The sequence below is a fragment of the Castor canadensis genome, chromosome 3 (assembly GCF_047511655.1).
Source record: "Castor canadensis chromosome 3, mCasCan1.hap1v2, whole genome shotgun sequence".
In the NCBI taxonomy this organism is placed as follows: domain Eukaryota; kingdom Metazoa; phylum Chordata; class Mammalia; order Rodentia; family Castoridae; genus Castor; species Castor canadensis.
The window spans coordinates 144380843-144404780 of record NC_133388.1 but is presented as its reverse complement, the minus strand read 5'-3'; the positions used below and the strand labels follow the sequence as shown (position 1 = coordinate 144404780).

Here is a 23938-nt window from a genome sequence, read left to right as displayed (position 1 = left end):
AGAACAAACAGAAGACAGAATCTCAGAACTTGAAGATGAAATGGTAATTAAAGGAAAAACTGAAGAACTATTAATTAAACAACTCAAGACCTGTGAAAAGAAAATGCAAGAACTCACTGACTCCATCAAAAGACCAAATTTGAGAATCATGGGCATCAAAGAAGGAGAAGAGGTGCAAGCGAAGGGAATGCATAATATATTCAACAAAATAATAACGGAAAATTTCCCAAACCTAGAGAAAGATATTCCCATACAGATGCAAGAGGCCTCCAAGACACCAAACAGACCAGATCAAAATAGAACTACTCCACGACATATCATCATTAAAACAACAAGTTCAGAAACTAAGGAAAGAATATTGAAGGCTGTAAGAGAGAAAAAACAAGTAACATACAAAGGTAAACCCATCAAAATCACAGCAGACTTCTCAACAGAAACATTAAAAGCAAGAAGAGCGTGGGGTGAGATCTTCCGGGCACTGAATGAAAATAACTTCAACCCCAGGATACTCTACCAAGCAAAGCTATCATTCAAAATAGATGGAGCAATAAAAGTCTTCCATGATAAGCAGAAACTAAAACAATATGTGACCACAAAGCCACCATTACAAAAGATTCTGCAAGGGATCCTGCACACAGAAAGTGACACCCAACTTAACCATGAAAAGGCAGGCAGCACCAAACCACAGGATAAGAAAAAGCAAGACAGTAGAGAGTAACATCAAGTTAGGTACACACAATCAAACCTTCAAACAACTAAGATAACTAAATGGCAGGAATCACCACATACCTATCAGTACTAACACTTAATGTTAATGGACTTAATTCACCCATCAAAAGACACCGTTTGACAAAATGGATTAAAAAAGAAGATTCAACAATTTGTTGCTTACAGGAGACTCATCTCACCAACAGAAATAAGCATATGCTTAGGATGAAAGGCTGGAAGAAGATTTACCAAGCCAATGGCCCCCGAAAACAAGCAGGAGTAGCAACACTTATCTCTGACAAAGTACACTTCAAACCTACATTGATCAAACGAGATAAAGAAGGACATTCCATACTAATAAAAGGGGAAATAGACCAAAAGGAAATAATAATCATCAATCTGTACGCACCCAATGTCAACGCACCCAATTTCATCAAACATACCCTGAAAGATCTAAAAGCATATATAAATGCCAACACAGTGGTTGTGGGAGACTTTAACACTCCATTATTATCAATAGATAGGTCATCCAAACAAAAACTCAATAAAGAAATCCAAGATCTAAAATATGCAATAGATCAAGTGGACCTAGTAGATGTCTACAGAACATTTCATCCAACCTCTACACAATATACATTCTTCTCAGCAGCCCATGGAACCTTCTCCAAAATAGATCATATCCTAGGGCACAAAGCAAGCCTCAGGAAATATAAGAAAATAGAAATAATACCATGCATACTATCTGACCACAATGCAGTAAAAGTAGAACTCAACAACAAAAGTAAAGACAAAAAACATGCAAACAGCTGGAAACTAAATAACTCATTACTTAATGAAGAATGGATCATCGATGCAATAAAAGAGGAAATTAAAAAGTTCCTGGAAGTCAATGAAAATGAAAACACAACCTACCGGAACCTATGGGACACAGCTAAGGCAGTCTTGAGAGGAAAGTTTATAGCCATGAGTGCATATATTAAAAAGACTGAAAGATCCCAAATCAATGACCTAATGATACATCTCAAACTCCTAGAAAAACAAGAACAAGCAAATCCCAAAACAAACAGAAGGAGAGAAATAATAAAAACAAGAGCTGAAATCAACAAAATAGAAACCAAAAAAACCATACAAAGAATTAATGAAACAAAAAGTTGGTTCTTTGAAAAAATAAACAAGATCGATAGACCCCTGGCAAACCTGACTAAAATGAGGAGAGAAAAAACCCAAATTAGTAGAATTAGGAATGCAAAAGGGGAGATAACAACAAACACCATGGAAGTCCAGGAAATCATCAGAGACTACTTTGAGAACCTATATTCAAATAAATTTGAAAATCTAAAAGAAATGGACAGATTTCTAGATACATATGAGCATCCAAAACTGAACCAAGAGGAAATTAATCACCTGAATAGACCTATAACACAAAATGAAATTGAAGCAGCAATCAAGAGTCTCCCCAAAAAGAAAAGTCCAGGACCTGATGGATTCTCTGCTGAATTCTATCAGACCTTTAAAGAAGAACTGACACCAATCCTCCTTAAACTGTTCCATGAAATAGAAAGGGAAGGAAAACTGACAAACACATTTTATGAAGCCAGTATTACACTTATCCCAAAACCAGGCAAAGACACCTCCAAAAAGGAGAACTATAGGCCAATCTCCTTAATGAACATTGATGCAAAAATCCTCAACAAAATAATGGCAAATCGAATTCAGCAACACATCAAAAAGATTATTCACCACGACCAGGTAGGCTTCATCCCAGGCATGCAGGGGTGGTTCAACATAGGAAAATCAAGAAACGTAATAAACCACATTGACAGAAGCAAAGACAAAAACCACTTGATCATCTCAATAGATGCAGAAAAAGCCTTTGATAAGATCCAACATCATTTCATGATAAAAGCTCTAAGAAAACTAGGAATAGAAGGAAAGTACCTCAACATTATAAAAGCTATATATGACAAACCTACAGCCAGCATTATACTTAACGGAGAAAAATTAAAACCATTCCCTCTAAAATCAGGAACCAGACAAGGATGCCCACTATCTCCACTCCTATTCAACATAGTACTGGAATTCCTAGCCAGAGTAATTAGGCAGGAAGAAGGAATAAAAGGAATACAAATAGGTAAAGAAACTGTCAAAATATCCCTATTTGCAGATGACATGATCCTATACCTTAAAGACCCAAAAAACTCTACTCAGAAGCTTCTAGACATCATCAATAGCTATAGCAAGGTAGCAGGATATAAAATCAACATAGAAAAATCATTAGCATTTCTATATACTAACAATGAGCAAACGGAAAAAGAATGTATGAAAACAATTCCATTTACAATAGCCTCAAAAAAAATCAAATACCTAGGTGTAAACCTAACAAAAGATGTGAAAGACCTCTACAAGGAAAACTATACACTTCTGAAGAAAGAGACTGAGGAAGACTATAGAAAGTGGAGAGATCTCCCATGCTCATGGATTGGTAGAATCAACATAGTAAAAATGTCGATACTCCCCAAAGTAATCTACATGTTTAATGCAATTCCCATCAAAATTCCAATGACATTCATTAAAGAGATTGAAAAATGTACTGTTAAATTTATATGGAAACACAAGAGGCCACGAATAGCCAAGGCAATACTCAGTCAAAAGAACAATGCAGGAGGTATCACAATACCTGACTTCAAACTATATTACAAAGCAATAACAATAAAAACAGCATGGTACTGGCACAAAAACAGACATGAAGACCAGTGGAACAGAATAGAGGACCCAGATATGAAGCCACACAACTATGAGCAACTTATCTTTGACAAAGGAGCTAAAAACATACGATGGAGAAATAGCAGCCTCTTCAACAAAAACTGCTGGGAAAACTGGTTAGCAGTCTGCAAAAAACTGAAACTAGATCCATGTATATCACCCTATACCAAGATTAACTCAAAATGGATCAAGGATCTTAATATCAGACCCCAAACTCTTAAGTTGATACAAGAAAGAGTAGGAAATACTCTGGAGTTAGTAGGTATAGGTAAGAACTTTCTCAATGAAACCCCAGCAGCACAGCAACTAAGAGATAGCATAGATAAATGGGACCTCATAAAACTAACAGGCTTCTGTTCATCAAAAGAAATGGTCTCTAAACTGAAGAGAACACCCACAGAGTGGGAGAAAATATTTGCCAATTATACATCAGACAAAGGACTGATAACCAGAATATACAGGGAACTTAAAAAACTAAATTCTCCCAAAACTAATGAACCAATAAAGAAATGGGCATGTGAACTAAACAGAACTTTCTCAAAAGAAGAAATTCAAATGGCCAGAAAACACATGAAAAAATGCTCACCATCTCTAGCAATAAAGGAAATGCAAATTAAAACCACACTAAGATTCCACCTCACCCCTGTTAGAATAGCCATCATCAGCAACACCACCAACAACAGGTGTTGGCGAGGATGCGGGGAAAAAGGAACCCTCTTACACTGTTGGTGGGAATGTAGACTAGTACAACCACTCTGGAAAAATATTTGGAGGCTACTTAAAAAGCTGGACATCGATCTACCATTTGATCCAGCAATACCACTCTTGGGGATATACCCAAAAGACTGTTACTCCAGAGGCACCTGCACATCCATGTTTATTGCGGCACTATTCACAATAGCCAAGTTATGAAAACAGCCAAGATGCCCCAGCACTGACGAATGGATTAAGAAAATGTGGTATCTATACACAATGGAATTTTATCCAGCCATGAAGAAGAACGAAATGTTATCATTCGCTGGTAAATGGATGGAATTGGAGAACATCATTCTGAGTGAGGTTAGCCTGGCTCAAAAGACCAAAAATCGTATGTTCTCCCTCATATGTGGACATTAGATCAAGGGCAAACACAACAAGTGGATTGGACTATGAGCACATGATAAAAGCGAGAGCACACAAGAAAGGGGTGAGGATAGGTAAGACACCTAAAAAACTAGTTAGCATTTGTTGCCCTTAATGCAGAGAAACTAAAGCAGATACCTTAAAGCAACTGAAGCCAATAGGAAAAGGGGACCAGGAACTAGAGAAAAGGTTGGATCAAAAAGAATTAACCTAGAAGGTAACACCCACGCACAGGAAATCAATGTGAGTCAATGCCCTGTATAGCTATCCTTATCTCAACCAGCAAAACCCCTTGTTCCTTCCTATTATTGCTTATACTCTCTCTACAACAAAATTAGAGATAAGGGCAAAATAGTTTCTGCTGGGTATTGAGGGGTGGGAGCGGGAGGGGGTGGAGTGGGTGGTAAGGGAGGGGGTGGGGGCAGGGGGGAGAAATGAACCAAGCCTTGTATGTACATATGAATAATAAAAGAAAAATGAAAAAAAAAAAAAAAAGAAATTCCAGGACAACAAAAATAGAGAATTTGAAAAAGCAAAAGAAGAAATAAAGGAAACCACAGAAGCACTGTATAAACACCAAAGTGGAAGAGAGAACATGATGAATAAACAGATAAATGAACTCAGGACAAAAATAGACAACATTAAAGAGGAAACCACCCAGGATATGGAATACCTCAGAAAAAAGAACGAAACAGAACTGCAAAACAAAATGGAAGGACAATCCAGCAGACTAGAACAAACAGAAGACAGAATCTCAGAACTTGAAGATGAAATGGTAATTAAAGGAAAAACTGAAGAACTATTAATTAAACAACTCAAGACCTGTGAAAAGAAAATGCAAGAACTCACCAACTCCATCAAAAGACCAAACTTGAGAATCATGGGCATCGAAAAAGGAGAAGAGGTGCAAGCGAAGGGAATGCATAATATATCATCATTAAAACAACAAGTTCAGAAACTAAGGAAAGAATATTGAAGGCTGTAAGAGAGAAAAAACAAGCAACATACAAAGGTAAACCAATCAAAATCACAGCAGACTTCTCAACAGAAACATTGAAAGCAAGAAGAGCATGGGGTGAGATCTTCCGGGCACTGAATGAAAATAACTTCAACCCCAGGATACTCTACCCAGCAAAACTATCATTCAAAATAGATGGAGCAATAAAAGTCTTCCATGATAAGCAGAAACTAAAACAATATGTGACCACAAAGCCACCACTACAAAGGATTCTTCAAGGGATTCTGCACACAGAAAGTGAAACCCAACTTAACCACAAAAAGACAGGCAGCACCAAACCACAGGAAAAGAAAAAGCAAGACAGTAGAGAGTAACATCAACTTAGGTACACACAATCAAACCATCAAACAACTAAGACAACTAAATGGCAGGAATCACCACATACATATCAGTACTAACACTTAATGTTAACGGACTTAACTCACCCATCAAAAGGCACTGCTTGACGAAGTGGATTAAAAGGGAAGATCAAACAATTTGTTGCTTACAGGAGACCCATCTCACCAACAGAAATAAACATAGGCTTAGGATGGAAGAAGATTTACCAAGCCAATGGGCCCCGAAAACAGGCAGGAGTAGCAATACTTATCTCTGACAAAGTAGACTTCAAACCTACATTGATCAAACGAGATAAAGAAGGACATTCCATACTAATAAAAGGGGAAATAGACCAAAAGGAAATAATAATTGTCAAACTGTATGTCAACACACCCAATTTCATCAAAACACCCTGAAAGACTTAAAAGCATATATAAACGCCAACACAGTGGTTGTGGGAGACTTTAACACTCCATTATCATCAATAGATAGGTCATCCAAACAAAAACTCAATAAAGAAATCCAAGATCTAAAATATGCAATAGATCAAATGGACCTAGTAGATGTCTACAGAACATTTCATCCAACCTCTACACAATATACATTCTTCTCAGCAGCCCATGGAACCTTCTCCAAAATAGATCATATCCTAGGGCACAAAACAAGTCTCAGCAAATATAAGAAAATAGAAATTATACCGTGCAAACCATCTGATGACAATGCAGTAAAAGTAGAACTCAACAACAAAAGTAAAGACAAAAAAATGCAAACAGCTGGAAACTAAATAACTCATTACTTAATGAAGAATGGATCATCAATGAAATAAAAGAGGAAATTAAAAAGTTCCTGGAAATCAATGAAAATGAAAACACAACCTACCGGAACCTATGGGAAACACCAAAGGCAGTCCTGAGAGGAAAGTTTATAGCCATGAGTGCATACATTAAAAAGACTGAAAGATCCCAAAACAATGACCTAATAATACATCTCAAACACCTAGAAAAACAAGAACAAGCAAACCCCAAAACAAATAGGAGAGAAATAACAAAAATAAGAGCTGAAATCAATGAAATAGAAACCAAAAAAACCATACAAAGGATTAATGAAACAAAAAGTTGGTTCTTTGAAAAAATAAACAAGATCGATAGACCCCTGGCAAACCTGACTAAAATGAGGAGAGAAAAAACCCAAATTAGTAGAATCAGGAATGCAAAAGGGGAGATAACAACAAAAACCATGGAAGTCCAGGAAATCATCAGAGACTAATTTGAGAACCTATATTCAAGTAAATTTGAAAATCTTAAAGAAATGGACAGAATTCTAGATACATATGATCATCCAAAACTGAACCAAGAGGAAATTAATCACCTGAATAGATCTATAACACAAAATGAAATTGAAGCAGCAATCAAGAGTCTCCCCAAAAAGAAAAGTCCAGGACCTGATGGATTCTCTGTTGAATTCTATCAGACCTTTAAAGAAGAACTGATACCAGCCCTCCTTAAACTGTTCCACGAAATAGAAAGGGAAGGAAAACTGCCTAACACATTTTATGAAGCTGGCATTACACTTATCCCAAAACCAGGCAAAGACACCTCCAAAAAGGAGAACAATAGGCCAATCTCCTTAATGAACATTCATGCAAAAATCCTCAACAAAATAATGGCAAACCGAACTCAACAACACATCAAAAAGATTATTCACCATGACCAAGTAGGCTTCATCCCAGGCATGCAGGGGTGGTTCAACATACGAAAATCAATAAACGTAATAAACCACATTAACAGAAGCAAAGACAAAAACCACTTGATCATCTCAATAGATGCAGAAAAAGCCTTTGATAAGATCCAACACCATTTCATGATAAAAGCACTAAGAAAACTAGGAATAGAGGAAAGTACCTCAACATTATAAAAGCTATATATGAAAAACCCACAGCCAGCATTATATTTAATGGAGAAAAACTGAAACCATTCCCTCTAAAATCAGGAACCAGACAAGGATGCCCACTATCTCCACTCCTATTCAACATAGTACTGGAATTCTTAGCCAGCGCAATTAGGCAAGAAGAAGGAATAAAAGGAATACAAATAGGTAAAGAAACTGTCAAAATATCCCTATTTGCAGACAACATGATCCTATACCTTAAAGACCCAAAAAACTCTACTCAGAAGCTCCTAGACACCATCAATAGCTACAGCAATATCAACATAGAAAAATCATTAGCATTTCTATACACTAATAATGAACAAACTGAAAAAGAATATATGAAAACAATTGCATTTACAATAATCTTAAAAAAAATCAAATACCTATGTGTACACCTAACAAAAGATGTGAATGACCTCTACAAGGAAAACTACAAACTTCTGAAGAAAGATATTGAGGAAGACTGTAGAAAGTGGAGAGATCTCCCATGCGCATGGATTGGTCGAATCAACATAGTAAAAATGTCGATACTCCCCAAAGTAATCTACATGTTTAATGCAATTCCCATCAAAATTCCAATGACATTCATTAAAGAGTTTGAAAAATGTACTGTTAAATTTATATGGAAACACAAGAGGCCACAAATAGCCAAGGCAATACTCAGTCAAAAGAACAATGCTGGAGGTATCACAATACCTGACTTCAAACTATATTACAAAGCAATAACAATAAAAACAGCATGGTACTGGCACAAAAACAGACATGAAGACCAGTGGAACAGAATAGAGGACCCAGATATGAAGCCACACAACTATAACCAACTTGTCTTTGACAAAGGAGCTAAAAATATACGATGGAGAAAAAGCAGCCTCTTCAACAAAAACTGCTGGGAAAACTGGTTAGCAGTCTGCAAAAAACTGACACTAGATCCATGTATATCACCCTATACCAATATTAACTCAAAATGGATCAAGGATCTTAATATCAGACCACAAACACTAAAGTTGATACAGGAAAGAGTAGGAAATACTCTGGAGTTAGTAGGTATAGGTAAGAACTTTCTCAGTGGAACCCCAGCAGCACAGCAACTAAGAGATAGCATAGATAAATGGGACTTCATAAAACTAAAAAGCTTCTGCTCAACAAAAGAAATGGTCTCTAAACTGAAGAGAACACCCACAGAGTAGGAGAAAATATTTGCCAGCTATACATCAAAGGAATGATAACCAGAATATATAGGGAACTTAAAAAACTAAATTCTCCCAAAAGTAATGAACCAATAAAGAAATGGGCAAGTGAACTAAACAGAACTTTCTCAAAAGAAGAAATTCAAATGGCCAGAAAACACATGAAAAAATGCTCACCATTTCTAGCAATAAAGGAAATGCAAATTAAAACCACACTAAGATTCCACCTCACCCCTGTTAGAATAGCCATTATCAGCAACACCACCAACAACAGGTGTTGGCGAGGATGCGGGGGAAAAAAGGAACCCTCTTACACTGTTGGTGGGAATGTAGACTAGTACAACCACTCTGGAAAAATATTTGGAGGCTACTTAAAAAACTAGACATCGATCTACCATTTGATCCAGCAATACCACTCTTGGGGATATACCCAAAAGACTGTGACACAGGTTACTCCAGAGTCACCTGCACACCCGTGTTTATTGCGGCACTATTCACAATAGCCAAGTTATGAAAACAGCCAAGATGCCCAACCACTGACGAATGGATTAAGAAAATGTGGTATCTATACACAATGGAATTTTATGCAGCTATGAAGAAGAATGAAATGTTATCATTCGCTGGTAAATGGATGGAATTGGAGAACATCATTCTGAGTGAGGTTAGCCTGGCCCAAAAGACCAAAATTTGTATGTTCTCCCTCATATGTGGACATTAGATCAAGGGCAAACACAACAAGGGAATTGGACTATGAGCACATGATAAAAGCAAGAGCATGCAAGGAAGTGGTGAGGATAGGTAAGACACCTAAAAAAATAGCAGGCATTTGTTGCCCTTAAGGCAGAGAAACTAAAGCAGATACCTTAAAAGCAACTGAGCCAATAGGATTAGGGGAATAAGTACTAGAGAAAAGGTTAGATCAAAAAGAATTAACCTAGAAGGTAACACCCACGCACAGGAAATCAATGTGAGTCAATGCCTTGTATAGCTATCCTTATCTCAACCAGCAAAAACCCTTGTTCCTTCCTGTTATTGCTTATACTCTCTCTACAACAAAATTAGAGATAAGGGCAAAATAGTTTCTGCTGGGTATTGAAGGGGTACGGGGGGGAGAGGGAGGGGGTGGAGTGGGCGGTAAGGGAGGGGGTGGGGGCAGGGGGGAGAAATAACCCAAGCCTTGTATGCACATATGAATAACAAAATAAAATAAATCAATAATGAAATAGAACAATTATAACAATGAAAAATAAAGAAGTAAATAATAAAATGACACTCCAATGTGTTCATGTGTCCATGAACACAACTAATAGCAGGTTTCAGGCAGATTGAATACAATCATGAAGGTTCAAAACAGAACAGAGATGGCCAAATATAAATACTGAAAAGCATCACCATGCAACAGAATATCTTGGTGGTGTGTGGTAGGAATGTTAAAATATTCAAAAACGTATGAAATGGGTATGTTCTACATGTATTCTGTCCTATAGGTAGCAACTAGCCAAAGTGGCTATTGAGCAATTAAAAGGTGCCCAGTGCAAAAGAGGAACTAAATTTTTAATTTTGTTTAATTAATTTATTTTTATTATATTATTGTTTATGAGGGGTACAGTGTGACATTTACAAAAGTTCTTACAATATGTCATGTTGAATTCGCCCCCTCTATCATTTTGAATTTAAGCAACCACTTGTATTAGACGGTGCAATTTTATGGGATCCTGGAATTTCTCTTGTGCCTCTAATAAAATATGTCCATGGGTTAAGATGGTAATTATAAGACAAGTAATGCATCTCTGAATTCCAGAACAAGATTTCTACTTCCCTGACCACGCTTTTCTTCTTCCTTAAGTTATGACAAAATTGGACTCATTGCATGCCAACTATAATTCTTACATACAGCAAATGTATTATAGACGCTGATTAAAGGCTTTTAGCAGCCACCACTAAGTTCAGAGAGACCCTATTAGTTAGGGACATCCAGAGCTATTCTTCATTTTTCACATCTTGTCTAGGTACATTCTAACTTTCTCAGAAATAACATCATGGTATGTTAAGTTAAATACCTGGTTTATATGTCTTGGTTTTATGTCTGTTTTTGTTTAGAGGATCTGGTGTTATTTTGGTTTTTGCTGTTGGACTCATTTTTAAATGTCTCCAGTTTACTGTTTACTACTGGTACAACCTCCTTCCCTAGGGATTTAGGCCAAATAAATTCCCCCTGATTAGGTTGCTCATCATTATTTTCCGAACTTCCAATTAAGTATCATCTGGCAACCTGGCAATTTTGTGAAACCCTAAAGCAGGCTCTATTTCAATTTTTGCCTTTTATCTTTTAGCATTTATTAAAGGGAATCTATTTTGAGGCCACTGCAGAAATGAGGCCTCCAAATATTTCATAAGATTTGACACCTTGCCAAATCTACAAAAACCTCAATTTTGTTTAAAAGGATTTTTTAAATTGAGTCCTAAGACCATTTACCAAATTGAGTGTATTTAACTAATTTTCTGGCTGCTCTCATTTAATCTAATGGGTCACACTGAAATCCTTAAATTCTGGCCATTTCCCAACCCCCACAAATAACTCATAAGCAACACTACTTTTTTTTAAGGGAAAGGTTGGTGTGGAAGAAATATTACTTAGAATGTTTACAATGTACTTACCTTATCTCTGCAAAAACAACTCAGAGATTTTCAAAGTACAGAGTAGACCAGGCATAATAGAAGTCTGTCATATCAAAAGGCTAAAGTTTTACTGTCAATTTATTATGGCTTTCAAGTATCTGCTGAAATTCTGGAGGCTACATTAAGATGATATAAGCAAATAAATTCTCTATAACCAAGGAAACTGGGTTTGAATGATGATTCCATGATTGAATATTAGACCATTATTTAATACATCTATGCCTTTGATTTTTCATCTATAAAATGAGAATAATACTAATTAAACTTTGTAATGTTTTGATAATTATGAGTTATTTATAAAGTACATTAATTAGTACCTGGGATACTAATACCATACCAACTAATATTAATAAGCATAAAACATATTTTCTCAAAAAATGAGATAATTGATTCCTAAAAGGTGAGAGGAAGTTAACTAAGTGATCATTCCTAGGGAGAGAGCAGCATGAGTAGTCTAATGGGATCAGGTGAAGGGAATATGGTGAATGAGTCCTCACATATCTGATGGTACGTAGGGAACAAACATGTAGACCATGTTAAGGAATTTGCCCATATTCGACAGCCAATGGAAAGCCACTGAAAGAGTCTAAAAGGAAAACATGATCAGGTTTACTTTTAGGCAGAAAATATAAGGCTGTAATGAGGAGAGAGATTGGTGGAGAAAGAGGCAAAGACTAGGTAAGTCACTTAGGATATTATTTCAATATGATAGATTGATCTAACAAGTGAGTGATGGAGGAGAGTTTAAGTTCAAAAGTTATTTAGGGATCTTGATGATTCACTGGATGAGGGAGATGAGGAGAATGTTTGTGCCAATACCTATCTCTAAGTTACTGACTTTTATAAGTGGACCAGATGTGGGAAGGGAAGACAATGATTTTTTTCTTATACATGTTGCATTTGAAATGCCTTTGAAATATTCAAGTGATGATATTAATCTGTAGTGGAGACACTTCTGATTTAAAGCATAGTAAAGAAACTGGTACGAGTCTATTCCTCCCACTGTGACAGTAAATTGGACAAAATATACAAAACAACATTGTAAGCCATTGATCAAAAGGCAGTACTTAACCCTGATCCAGCTCAAAAAAGAAAGACATGAGTAAACCCAATAATTACCTTGAATGTCTGCATGGGAAATTTTTCTAGACTATAGTATAAGGGAAATGGAGTTAAGCAGAACACAGCAGTATCACTGAACTTAGGAGATGAAAATCAAAGTTTAGAACTGCTGATAAGGCTAAAATTTGTAAGACTGAATGCTATAGCACAAAGATCACACAAATCTATAAAAGGGTCATCTTAATACCTAAAATAAAGCTGTGCATAAACATGGTGAGACTAAGAAAAGTCTCATAAAGAATGACTGCTACATATTTGTGAAAGAAAATGAATATTCTTGTGAAAATTGGAACAGAAATTGTTGGAAGAAGGAATAGAAATTGTGATCAGCCAAAGTGGAGCAACCTCACTAATCATTCCAGGTACTCAGCTGACACTTTTAGAAAGGCGATGTCTTACTAGAAGAGCTGTTCTACATCCTATAAGAGCTATCCCAGACTCTTAATAAAATTCATAAAGCTTAAATACAGTTTACAAATAAACATGATGATCCGCAAGTAAATAACCCACTTGCCACTCAAAATCCAGCATTTATAAAAGAAAAACCACAAAAATTAGACTTTAAAGATACATTTTGCAAAATCTAGTCCATAATCAAAACTTATTAGATGTGGGTTGGGGGCATGGTTCACATGGTGGCAAGCATGAAGTCCTGAATTCAAACACCAGTACCACCAAAAATGTGTGTGTGTGTGTGTGTGTGTGTGTGTGTGTGTACCAGATGTGAAGAAGTAACTCCATAATAGAAAAGACTGTTCGCTGTTCCCAATTCAATTTATAGAATTCGATCTGTTTAAGACCTCCAAGTAGCTACAGTCAAGTCCCTGTGGTAAATAAATACAATAAAAGAACACTGTACCTAAGGCAAGGCAAAAATAAACAAAAAGTAACAATAAGCATAAAGGAAGAAAGATAAAGAATGAGTTCTTTCAAAACATCAAAACTATTGAATCAGATGGATGATATTCAAAAATAATAATTAAAGAACCTATAACTTAATGACCCAAATATTGTATGCGCATATGAATAAATGAAAAAAAAGAAACTATAACTTAAATACCTTAAGAAATAGATTTCCAGAAGTTAAAAACTATTTATTTTATTAAAAAGTAAAATGTTTAATTAAAATAAAGAATAGTCACTACTGATGTCCCAGTTTGCATCTTCAAATATCCTCAAACGTGAGGAAAAAAATGCAGAAAGTTATCATGAGGGAAAAAAGAAAAATGAATGATAAAATAGGCTATCTAATAAATGAGTCATTAAATCACACAAGTAAAATCAACAAAAAAAATTAAAGACATTATAAAGAAAAACATTTCATGGTTTTAAAAAGGTTTAGAGTCTATGAACTTAAAGTGCTTACTAAGATTCAGGGAGATTTTCAAAAACATACCAGAACATAGTTCACAAAAATGTTGAATTTCATGATATAATAGGCTGAATAATGACCCCAGAAACATAACAAGTTCTAATTCCTTGAACTTGTGAAACTTCCATAGCTAAAGCCTGCAGGTGTAATAAAATTAAGGATCTTTTTCAGGGGTGGAGAAGGCACTGGGGTTTGAACTCAGGGCCTCACACTTTTTAGGCAGTGCTCTTACTACTTGAGGCAATCCAAAATTAAGAATCTTGAGATGATACTATCCTGAATTATCTGGATGGGCCCTAATGCCATCATAAATGTCCTAATGGAAATGGAGGCAAAAAAATAAAATACTATACAAGACAGAAGAAACATGACCACAGAGTCAGATTGGCATTACACCATAAAACTGAGAATTCTGGAGCCAGCAGAGTCTGGAAAACATCTATTCTGAATGCTTGCTATTGCTCATGTATTCACAACATCCTCTAAATACTTAGAAAGCATGTTTGTGGCACATTCAGTAGCTGGATGAGACTAATCCTCTGGAGCCTGCAGAGGGTGTGTACCTCTGCCAATACCTTGATTTAAGCTCAGTAACACTGATTTCAGATTTCTGCCCTCCAAACCTGTGAAAAACTTTGCATTTCTTTTGTTCAAGCATCCCAGTTTGGAGCAATTTATTACAGAAACCTCATAGTGTAAAGAGAAAATTGCATGCTCTTTCACACAGCAAGAACAAGTTACTCAAAATTGACAGGAAAGAATGAAAGATTAATTCCATAAGAATTAGGAAAACAGAAGAGTATATCACAACAAGCAAGAGATATAAACAAAATATGCAAAAGATATGAAATATAATCCTGGTCTAAGACACAAATACCTGTCAAAATATTTTAAATATTGATAGTGAAACCCAAATATAGTGGTACCATATTGAGAGGCAGAAGGAAGAGGAAGTTCTATTAAGAAAGACACATCCTTAACTACAATAACAGAAGCCAGTAGATATCTAAAATCAATAAAGCAAAAGTCAGCAAAAGAAGCTTCTTTAGAAACATGAAGGGAATTACAAAGGTAGAGCTAAGGAAATGTGTGAGTAGGACCTGGGGTGGAGAGGCACGGGAAACTGCTGCATTTTGTCGTAATATTTTGAAGTGCTTAATTTTTAAACTATGTACATGTGATAGAATGATTAGAAGTCAAACATAAGAAGTTAACAATCACACATATGGAAAATCCATTGTATTCTCATTTGTTAAAGTAGCAGAAGACTCCAGTCTCTGTCTGGGTCCTGTAGGTAAATAAGCCAATTAGGCATAGTTCATAGTGTCAGCCTTGTGGTAAGAACAAGTAAGACCCTGGTGCTTCTCTGACAGATGAAAGTCCTTCAGAAGGCAGAAAGGAAAATGCCCCCAAAGTTCTGAGTCCTGTTCATCAAGTGGGCTGCTATATTTGGTGTTACCATTAGAATGGATCTTTCCCAACTCTCCCAAGAGAGGAAGATGAGGATCTAAGCTATTCATCCACGTCCAGGAAGGGCCAGGCACACAGAAGCTGCCTAAGTTACTCTCTCTCCAGGGATACAACACTCTATCACTGAGGATTTTTCTCCCTGGAGTCAGCACTGGGCAAATGGAACCTGGAAAACTATTCATTCTCAGCATTTCGTGTTATGGGCATGTGTCCACTCAATGGGTTTCTTTTTTTGTTTGTTTGCTTAAGTGCCCAATGTTAAAGGGGTATTGATTTACTTGAACTAGGCAAGTAGAATATAGTGATGTAGAATAAGTGATTGCTAATCAATAAAGTCATCCTTCAGAAGCTTTTCTGCAACAGTTAAAAGTAACTCTGCGTGTTTGCTGTTTACAAAGTCTCACTTGAGAGTTAGCTTCTTGCCTGACATTTTCCCAGATCTCTCTTAGACCAATGGTTCTGTCAATCTTCTAAACATGACCATTCAAATCCAGTCAGTAGGCCTGATTAAAACTAGATACAAACTACTAGCTTCATTCTCAGATTCTTGTCTTTCAAATCCAATGCACACTTGCACACACACAAAAGCAAATCAATTAGAACAAATAAGTACCATAGTAGTAGTAGAAGGACATTTTCTGCATTATCACTTTTAGAGTTCAGTAAAATGAGCTTAAAATGTAGGTAGCATGAAAAAATGAAAAGAGAGAAAAGCATTCTACCCATAGGAGCTACAGCTCAGTGGTAGAGCACCTGCCTTCGCATTTTCTTTTTTTTTTTTTTTTTGAATATTTGTATCAGCCTTTTTCTTTTTCTTTTATTATTCATATGTGCATACAAGGCTTGGGTCATTTCTCCCCCCTGCCCCCACCTCCTCCCTTACCACCCACTCCGCCCCCTCCCTCTCCCCCCCACCCCCTCAATACCCAGCAGAAACTATTTTGCCCTTATCTCTAATTTTGTTGTAGAGAGAGTATAAGCAATAATAGGAAGGAACAAGGGTTTTTGCTGGTTGAGATAAGGATAGCTATACAGGGCATTGACTCACATTGATTTCCTGTGCCTGGGTGTTACCTTCTAGGTTAATTCTTTTTGATATAACCTTTTCTCTAGTGCCTGGTCCCCTTTTCCTATTGGCCTCAGTTGCTTTTAAGGTATCTGCTTTAGTTTCTCTGCCTTAAGGGCAACAAATGCTAGCTAGTTTTTTAGGTGTCTTACCTATCCTCACCACTTCCTTGCATGCTCTCACTTTTATCATGTGCTCATAGTCCAATTCCCTTGTTGTGTTTGCCCTTGATCTAATGTCCACATATGAGGGAGAACATACAATTTTTGGTCTTTTGGGCCACTGCCTTCGCATTTTCAAAGCTCAGGGTTTAATCCCCAACACTGCCACCCCTCCCAAAAAAAAAGACACATGAAAACTGAGAGATAGGAAATTTAAGTAACTTTCCTAAAGCTAGACATCTAAAAATTAACTAAAATGGGTTTGAACTCAGGCATTCTGGCTCTGAAATCTGTGTTCTTAACCACAATACAATACCGTATCTCAAACAATTTAAGTCCCTAAAGGCAGCAAATATGCTTAGTTTCTCTTTAGCATTTCCCAGTATTGTGTAAGTATACCATTGGCTCACAAATGGAAATGTCTAAATGAAAATTGCTCAGGTGAATGATAAATTCTCTAACATCAAGCTACCTGGAACATTTTCAAAGATTTGTGATATCCAGTGTGAGGTGATTACAAAGAACAAGATGGTTGTTTCAATTAGCTGATGGTGTATCTTCTTCCTTTCTAGAAAAACACAAACTAATCAGAGGACCAACCTTTTCCAAGCTTCCCAATGGGATAATCCAATTCAGGCTCAAAGGCATGGAAGTTTGGGTTGGAAAATACCATCATGGCTTCACTATAATTTTTCTTGACTTGCTGACTACTAAGATATGACATGAGAAAAAGGTAAAGTGAATCTGAGATTATATGCTCAGAGGAGACAGCACAGTGTTAATGACTGAGGATGTAAGAAAAGTGGAGAAGAAAGGAAAACTTATAAACAATGACAAGTAAGTCTGCTTTTGGTGTATTAAGTCTGTCAACAAAGACATCTGTTAGCTTAGTAGCTCTGTGTCCTGCCAGTCAAGTACTTATGCACTGCTTCTCGGGAAGACGCTTAGTGGCAAACATTCTATGAAGACAAACACATTATATGAATGCCATCAAACATGTTGGAGAGATTTCTAGCTCCTACTAACCCTGTCTGAGTAAATCTGAACAGCTCATTAACATCCAGAGAAACATCCAGATCTGAAACTCCAATCACTGTAAATCTTTCAAAAGTGAGACATTCTATAAAAATAACTGCAAATAAAATATGTTTCCTACTATTTTGATAAATCAACAGTGCTTTGTTATTCACAAACATCTAATTCTAACCAGAATTTTAATGCAATGATTTGAACAAACTTGGGAGCAATATTTTATTTCATTTACTTGAGGATAATCATTGATTTCCTACTTAGATGCTTCCTAGTATATTTAATTAGTTCTATGTGGTCAGGAATGCAATTTTTAACTAGCCTACCTTTCTTTCATATGCAACTTTCCTTGAGGCATAAGGATTTAATATCTCTTCATAAGGAAACAATCATTTGGATTTTATTTATATAAAAGAAAAAATTTTACTAAATGATATCTTTCTCAAATATTGGTCATATTATAATTTAATGTTTTTATTTACATGCTAATGTAGACTTATTTTATGCACTAAGGTATTCAGCCTCTAAAAGGTTTTCCAATGACCAGAGTTCTGGGATGTAAAGGAGTCTTGTTAGGTAAAAATAGGAAGAAAACTAAATGGCCAAGAGTATTGGGTCAGAGACTACATTAGTCAGCTTTCCATTGATGGAACAAAATACCTAAGAAAATCAACTTAAAAGGAGAGAAGACTTTATTTTAGTTCAGCTTCAGAAGTTTCAAATCATAGCTGGTTGGGTCCAGTGTTTTGGGACCTGAAGCAAGGTGGAACATCATGGTTGGGGGCACTTGGTGGAGCAAAGCCACTCACCTAATGGCACTTGAAAGCAAAGAGAGAAGAGGTCAAGATCCCACTATCCCCTTCCATGTCATAACCCCAATGACCTAACTTCCTTTCTCTAAGCCACACCTTCCAAAGGTTGTACCATTTCCCAATAGTGCCATGGCTGGTGACCAAGCCTTTAACACATGAGCCCTTGGGTGGCACTTTGGACCCAAACAATGACAGGCCCTACCAGCACCATTCTAATTAATTTTTAAACCTAGTAATAAACTACAATTTTATATACAATGTTGTTTAGGGGAAAAGAGTTTTGGCCATGAAAGTAAAAGGAGTACTAATTGGGAAGAGAAAGGGGACAAACAAGGAGAAGAGGGATAAGGTGATAAAGGGGGGAGGTGAATGTGATCAAAGTACATCACATACATGTATGAAAACATCATAATGAAATCCATTATTTTGTTCAATACAAAATTTAAAATAAAAAGACAATCTCCTGGCTAAAAATATATGCCAATAAAATCCTTTTTTTTTTTTTTTTTGGCAGTACTGGGGCTTAAACTCTGGGCCTAACACCTGCTAGGCAGGCGCTCTACCACTTGAGCCACTGCACCATCCGCCAGTGAAATCCTGATGGAATTCTATTCTGCAAAAGAAAAATATTGTAAATTAATGTCTAGTCTTTTAGCTTTTAAAAAGATCATTATGTATAGTGGTTTGCAAAACAAAATCCTTTAGCTATTCTCAGCTATTGGTTTAGGTAATGTAATATTAAATAAAATCTCTAATCACATATCATAAAATATTTGATTCATAATTTAAGATAATACACTCTCCCAATCTGGGAAAGGGTTAAATATTTAGATAGCTTTTTTCTCAAACAACTACATTATCTTTCACAATATAATTATCAAACGGAGGTAAGTTTTATTCTCTTTCTTTATACATACCACTTCATTCTTAGTTATTTGTACCTAAATTGGCTATTTTCCTTACAAAATAGTCTACTATTTTACTAGGTTTTTTTTTCTTCCCTGTGAATAGAAATGTAGCGTTTCTATCATACAGCAAAATTAAATCATACCTTATGCCTGTAGTTCAAAGATAATTTAATTTCATATTTCTTCATTTTGTTATCTCTATATTATCCGAAATGTTAATTTATTATTCAGAAATTTTTCTACATTCATAATGAAAAATTACTTCAATAAATTTCATCAAGATTCTCCAAAATCTATTTAAGTTATATAAATAAGGAATAGTCAAAGCCTTCTAGTATGATTTCTTCAGAAATATCAGTATGTGACCAAGTAGAAATTAGATATTCATGAGAATCATTTTGTGCAAAACTAAATTATAGATTCTTTATTACTCTTCATCAACTCCTTAAATTAAGAAAAACTAATAATTTCATAATACTAGACAGAAGTTTTGAAATTATTTTATTTAACACATCTTTTTATGGTTTGAGATGAGGAATCTGAAGGTCCAGAAAAGAGAAAGAGCTTCCTACTTAAGAGTGAAATTGTGCCTAAAACAAAGTCTTCTGTCTAAAGCCTTTCTAATACATCATCTTGGAATGTAATTTATAAGTAGTAGTGTCTGTGTGGGGGGGTGCGTATGAAATAAGGAATTTGCTTTTTCTTTTCTTAATTGACAAATAGTAATTATATATATTTATAAAGTACAGAGTGACATTTTGAAACAGGTATACAACATAAGATGATTAAATCTGAGTAACTAGCATTTCCATCTTCTTAAATATTTCTAATTTCTTCAGGGACCAATGAGGAAAAGCATCATTTTCAAAAGCAAATAAAAGCGATGTTTAATCTGAAGAAAGCATGCTCATGATTGGAAGAGATATGTTCTTAAAGGTACTGGAGGTTTCTGAGGAGGAAGGAGCCACCGCCATTTTGGGAGCTTCGAGTCAACAATAAAGGGCTGAGGGTGCCGAGCGGGAGTGGCCTCAGTGATTGAACTGAGTGAATTCAGATATAACTCAAGCTTGTTGTTTGAGGGCTTAAAAAAAAAAGTTGATTCGGTGCATGAGAGCAAGTTACTGCTGCTTACTGTTCAGAGACTTACAGGTACTTGCCTGCATTGCAATAAAGGACTCATATATTGAGCAAGACTTATATTTATCTCTTCATTTTGGAGAACCTAATGAACTGTTATTACAGTTTCTCTACTGACTTTCAAGTTTTGAAGTTTGAAAGAGACACCTTTGCAATTAACACAGCATGAGCAAGGCCAGAACAGAGAACCGTTATAATGGGTCTGTCCAGTCAAAATGGTCAGCTGAGGGGCCCTGTGAAGCCCAGTGGTGGCCCTGGAGGAGGGGGCACACACACAGCAACAGACGAACCAGTTGAAAAACACCAACACAATCAATAATGGCACTCAACAGAAAGCACAGAGTATGACCACCACTATTAAACCAGGTGATGACTGAAAAAAGACTTTAAAACTCCCTCCAAAGGATCTAAGAATCAAAACTTCGGATGTGACCTCCACAAAAGGAAATGAGTTTGAAGATTACTGTTTGAAATGGGAGTTACTGATGGGAATTTTTGAAATGGGCTGGGAAAAGCCATCTCCTATTCAGGAGGAGAGCATTCCCATTGCTTTATCTGATAGGGATATCTTATCTAGAGCAAAAAATGGAACAGGCAAGAGCGGTGCCTACCTCATTCCCTTACTTGAACGGCTAGACCTGAAGAAGGACAATATTCAAGCAATGGTGATTGTTCCCACTAGAGAACTTGTTCTACAGGTCAGTCAAATTTGCACCAGGTCAGCAAACACATGGGAGGGGCCAAAGTGATGGCAACCACAGGAGGAATCAATTTACGGGATGACATAATGAGGCTTGATGATACAGTACATGTGGTCATCACTACCCCTGGCAGAATCCTGGATCTTATCAAGAAAGGAGTAGCAAAGGTTGATCATGTCCAGATGATAGTATTGGATGAGGCAGATAAGTTGCTGTCACAGGATTTTGTGCAGATAATGGAAGATATTATTCTCACGCTACCTAAAAACAGGCAGATTTTACTGTATTCCGCTACTTTCCCTCTTAGTGTGCAGAAGTTCATGAATTCCCATTTGCAGAAACCCTATGAGATTAACCTGATGGAGGAACTAACTCTGAAGGGAGTAACCCAGTACTATGCATATGAAACTGAGAGCCAAAAAGTACACTGCCTCATTACACTTTTCTCTAGGCTTCAGATAAACCAGTCGATCATTTTCTGTAACTCTTCTCAGCAAGTTGAATTGTTAGCCAAGAAGATTTCTCAGCTGGGTTACTCTTGCTTCTACATCCATGCTAAAATGAGGCAGGAACATCGAAATCGTGTGTTTCATGATTTCCGAAATGGCTTATGCTGCAATCTTGTTTGCACTGATCTGTTTACCCGAGGTATTGATATACAAGCTGTGAATGTGGTAATAAATTTTGACTTCTCAAAGCTGGCGGAGACCTATCTTCATCATATTGGAAGATCAGATCGCTTTGGACATCTTGGCTTAGCCATCAACTTGATCACCTATGATGATCACTTCAACCTGAAAAGTATTGAGGAGCAGCTGGGAACAGAAATTAAACCTATTCCAAGCAACATTGACAAGAGCCTATATGTGGCAGAATACCACAGCAAGCCTGTAGAAGATGAGAAACCTTAAGAAGCATGCTTTGAAAAACTACAGAAGGCTCCTTGGATCTGCCACACATTTTTGGGGGGATGCTCTTCTCTTTGTGGGTTTTTCATCTTTTTTTTGTTTTTTGTTTTTTGTTTTTTTGAAACTATGAAGAATTAAAAAAGAGCTCAGACATTTTTCTTTTTTTAACTGGTGAAGAGAAAAAACTGAAAAGAAATATACCTTTTTTGTTCCATTTGTTTGCACTGTGTGTTGACTGAACATTAGTTGCACTAACTGCTGGTTTTTAAAAAATGTTTTCTGGGGAAAGGGGACAAGGAAGGAGGAAAAAGAAGAGAAGGAGAGAAACCCTAAAAAGAGAAGACTCTTATTCTTGATGAACACACAAGTTCATCTACATCTTCAGAATTCTTCAACAGCTGACTTTCGAGTGCATTTCAACTTCTCCCTGATTATCCATCTGTTTTTAAGCCCAAAGAGCTTATTACTTATTTGTGCCTTATGCTATGAGAACATTCAGAATATCATCTTTTAGACACAGCCCAAGGAATCAACAAAATAATTTTTTTTTCTTTTTAAAATTTTTGTCTGTTCATTTTGGTTTCAAGTTGAAGTGTCTCTCTTCCCATTCTACCCAGTTCTACCCAGTACTCGAGCCCAGGGCTGGAAGATGAAACTTACTAGTAACATTAAACACCATTATCTTTTTCTGTACGTGGAGGAGTTGATATGCAACTGCGGTTCATCCGCACTGTAAATACATGTATTTAAAAAACAATCTGGGCTGAGTAGATACAACACCTTCGCTCCCAAAGGAAAGAGCAGTCTATCATTGCAGGAGCCATATGACAAGCCTTTGTGCTCTATTGCAGAACACTAAAGAGTGGTTTACATATGCCTCCATTAGCAGTATGGCACTTGATGTGTAGACATGTCAGAGCCTTGACCCTCTTTCCTCTGTGGCAAAGTGTATCCCATAGAAAATTGGGTGTGTATACTTGTATAAACTTTGTAAATAAGTTTTTTTCTGGGTTCATATATATATATATATATATATATAATACATATATATTTTTTTTTTGGATGAAGGTTGTTGGGATTAAGGGGATTAGAGTGATTATGGGAGCAGCTAAAGATGAGAGGGGCTCAGTTTTCCGCAACACTAAATTCTATAAAGTACTTTGTCCTCTTACTGTAGACAACAGACCTCTGTGGGATCCATGTGTTAGAAAAGGAACCCAGAAGTCTGGGATGCACTGTTTGCTGCCACACTGTCTCATCTAGTACACATGGAGCACTTTTACCAGAAAGCAAACATCTATAACTCAAGATGATTTTTTATGAAGCTCTCTGATTTTGCTTCTAAAGTTTGTGGAACTTTTCCAAGCTCTGCAAAAGTGGGTACAAGTTCATCTTCCTTGCAGTGTGGGAATTCTACTAAGTGGCAGTGTCTTTTATCAGAATATGTATAAAGCACTAATTTGCCTTTCAGAATATTAGCCAGTACGAGCTGTGGTGACGTTAGCAGTTCTGGAGCTTAATTCTCTGT

General features: G+C 36.4%; 1 pseudogene; it reads left to right on the top strand.

Moving 5' to 3' along the window:
• Positions 1–20637: 20637 nt before the first annotated feature.
• On the top strand, positions 20638–22508 carry LOC109702710 (probable ATP-dependent RNA helicase DDX6 pseudogene; annotated as a pseudogene).
• Positions 22509–23938: the final 1430 nt, after the last annotated feature.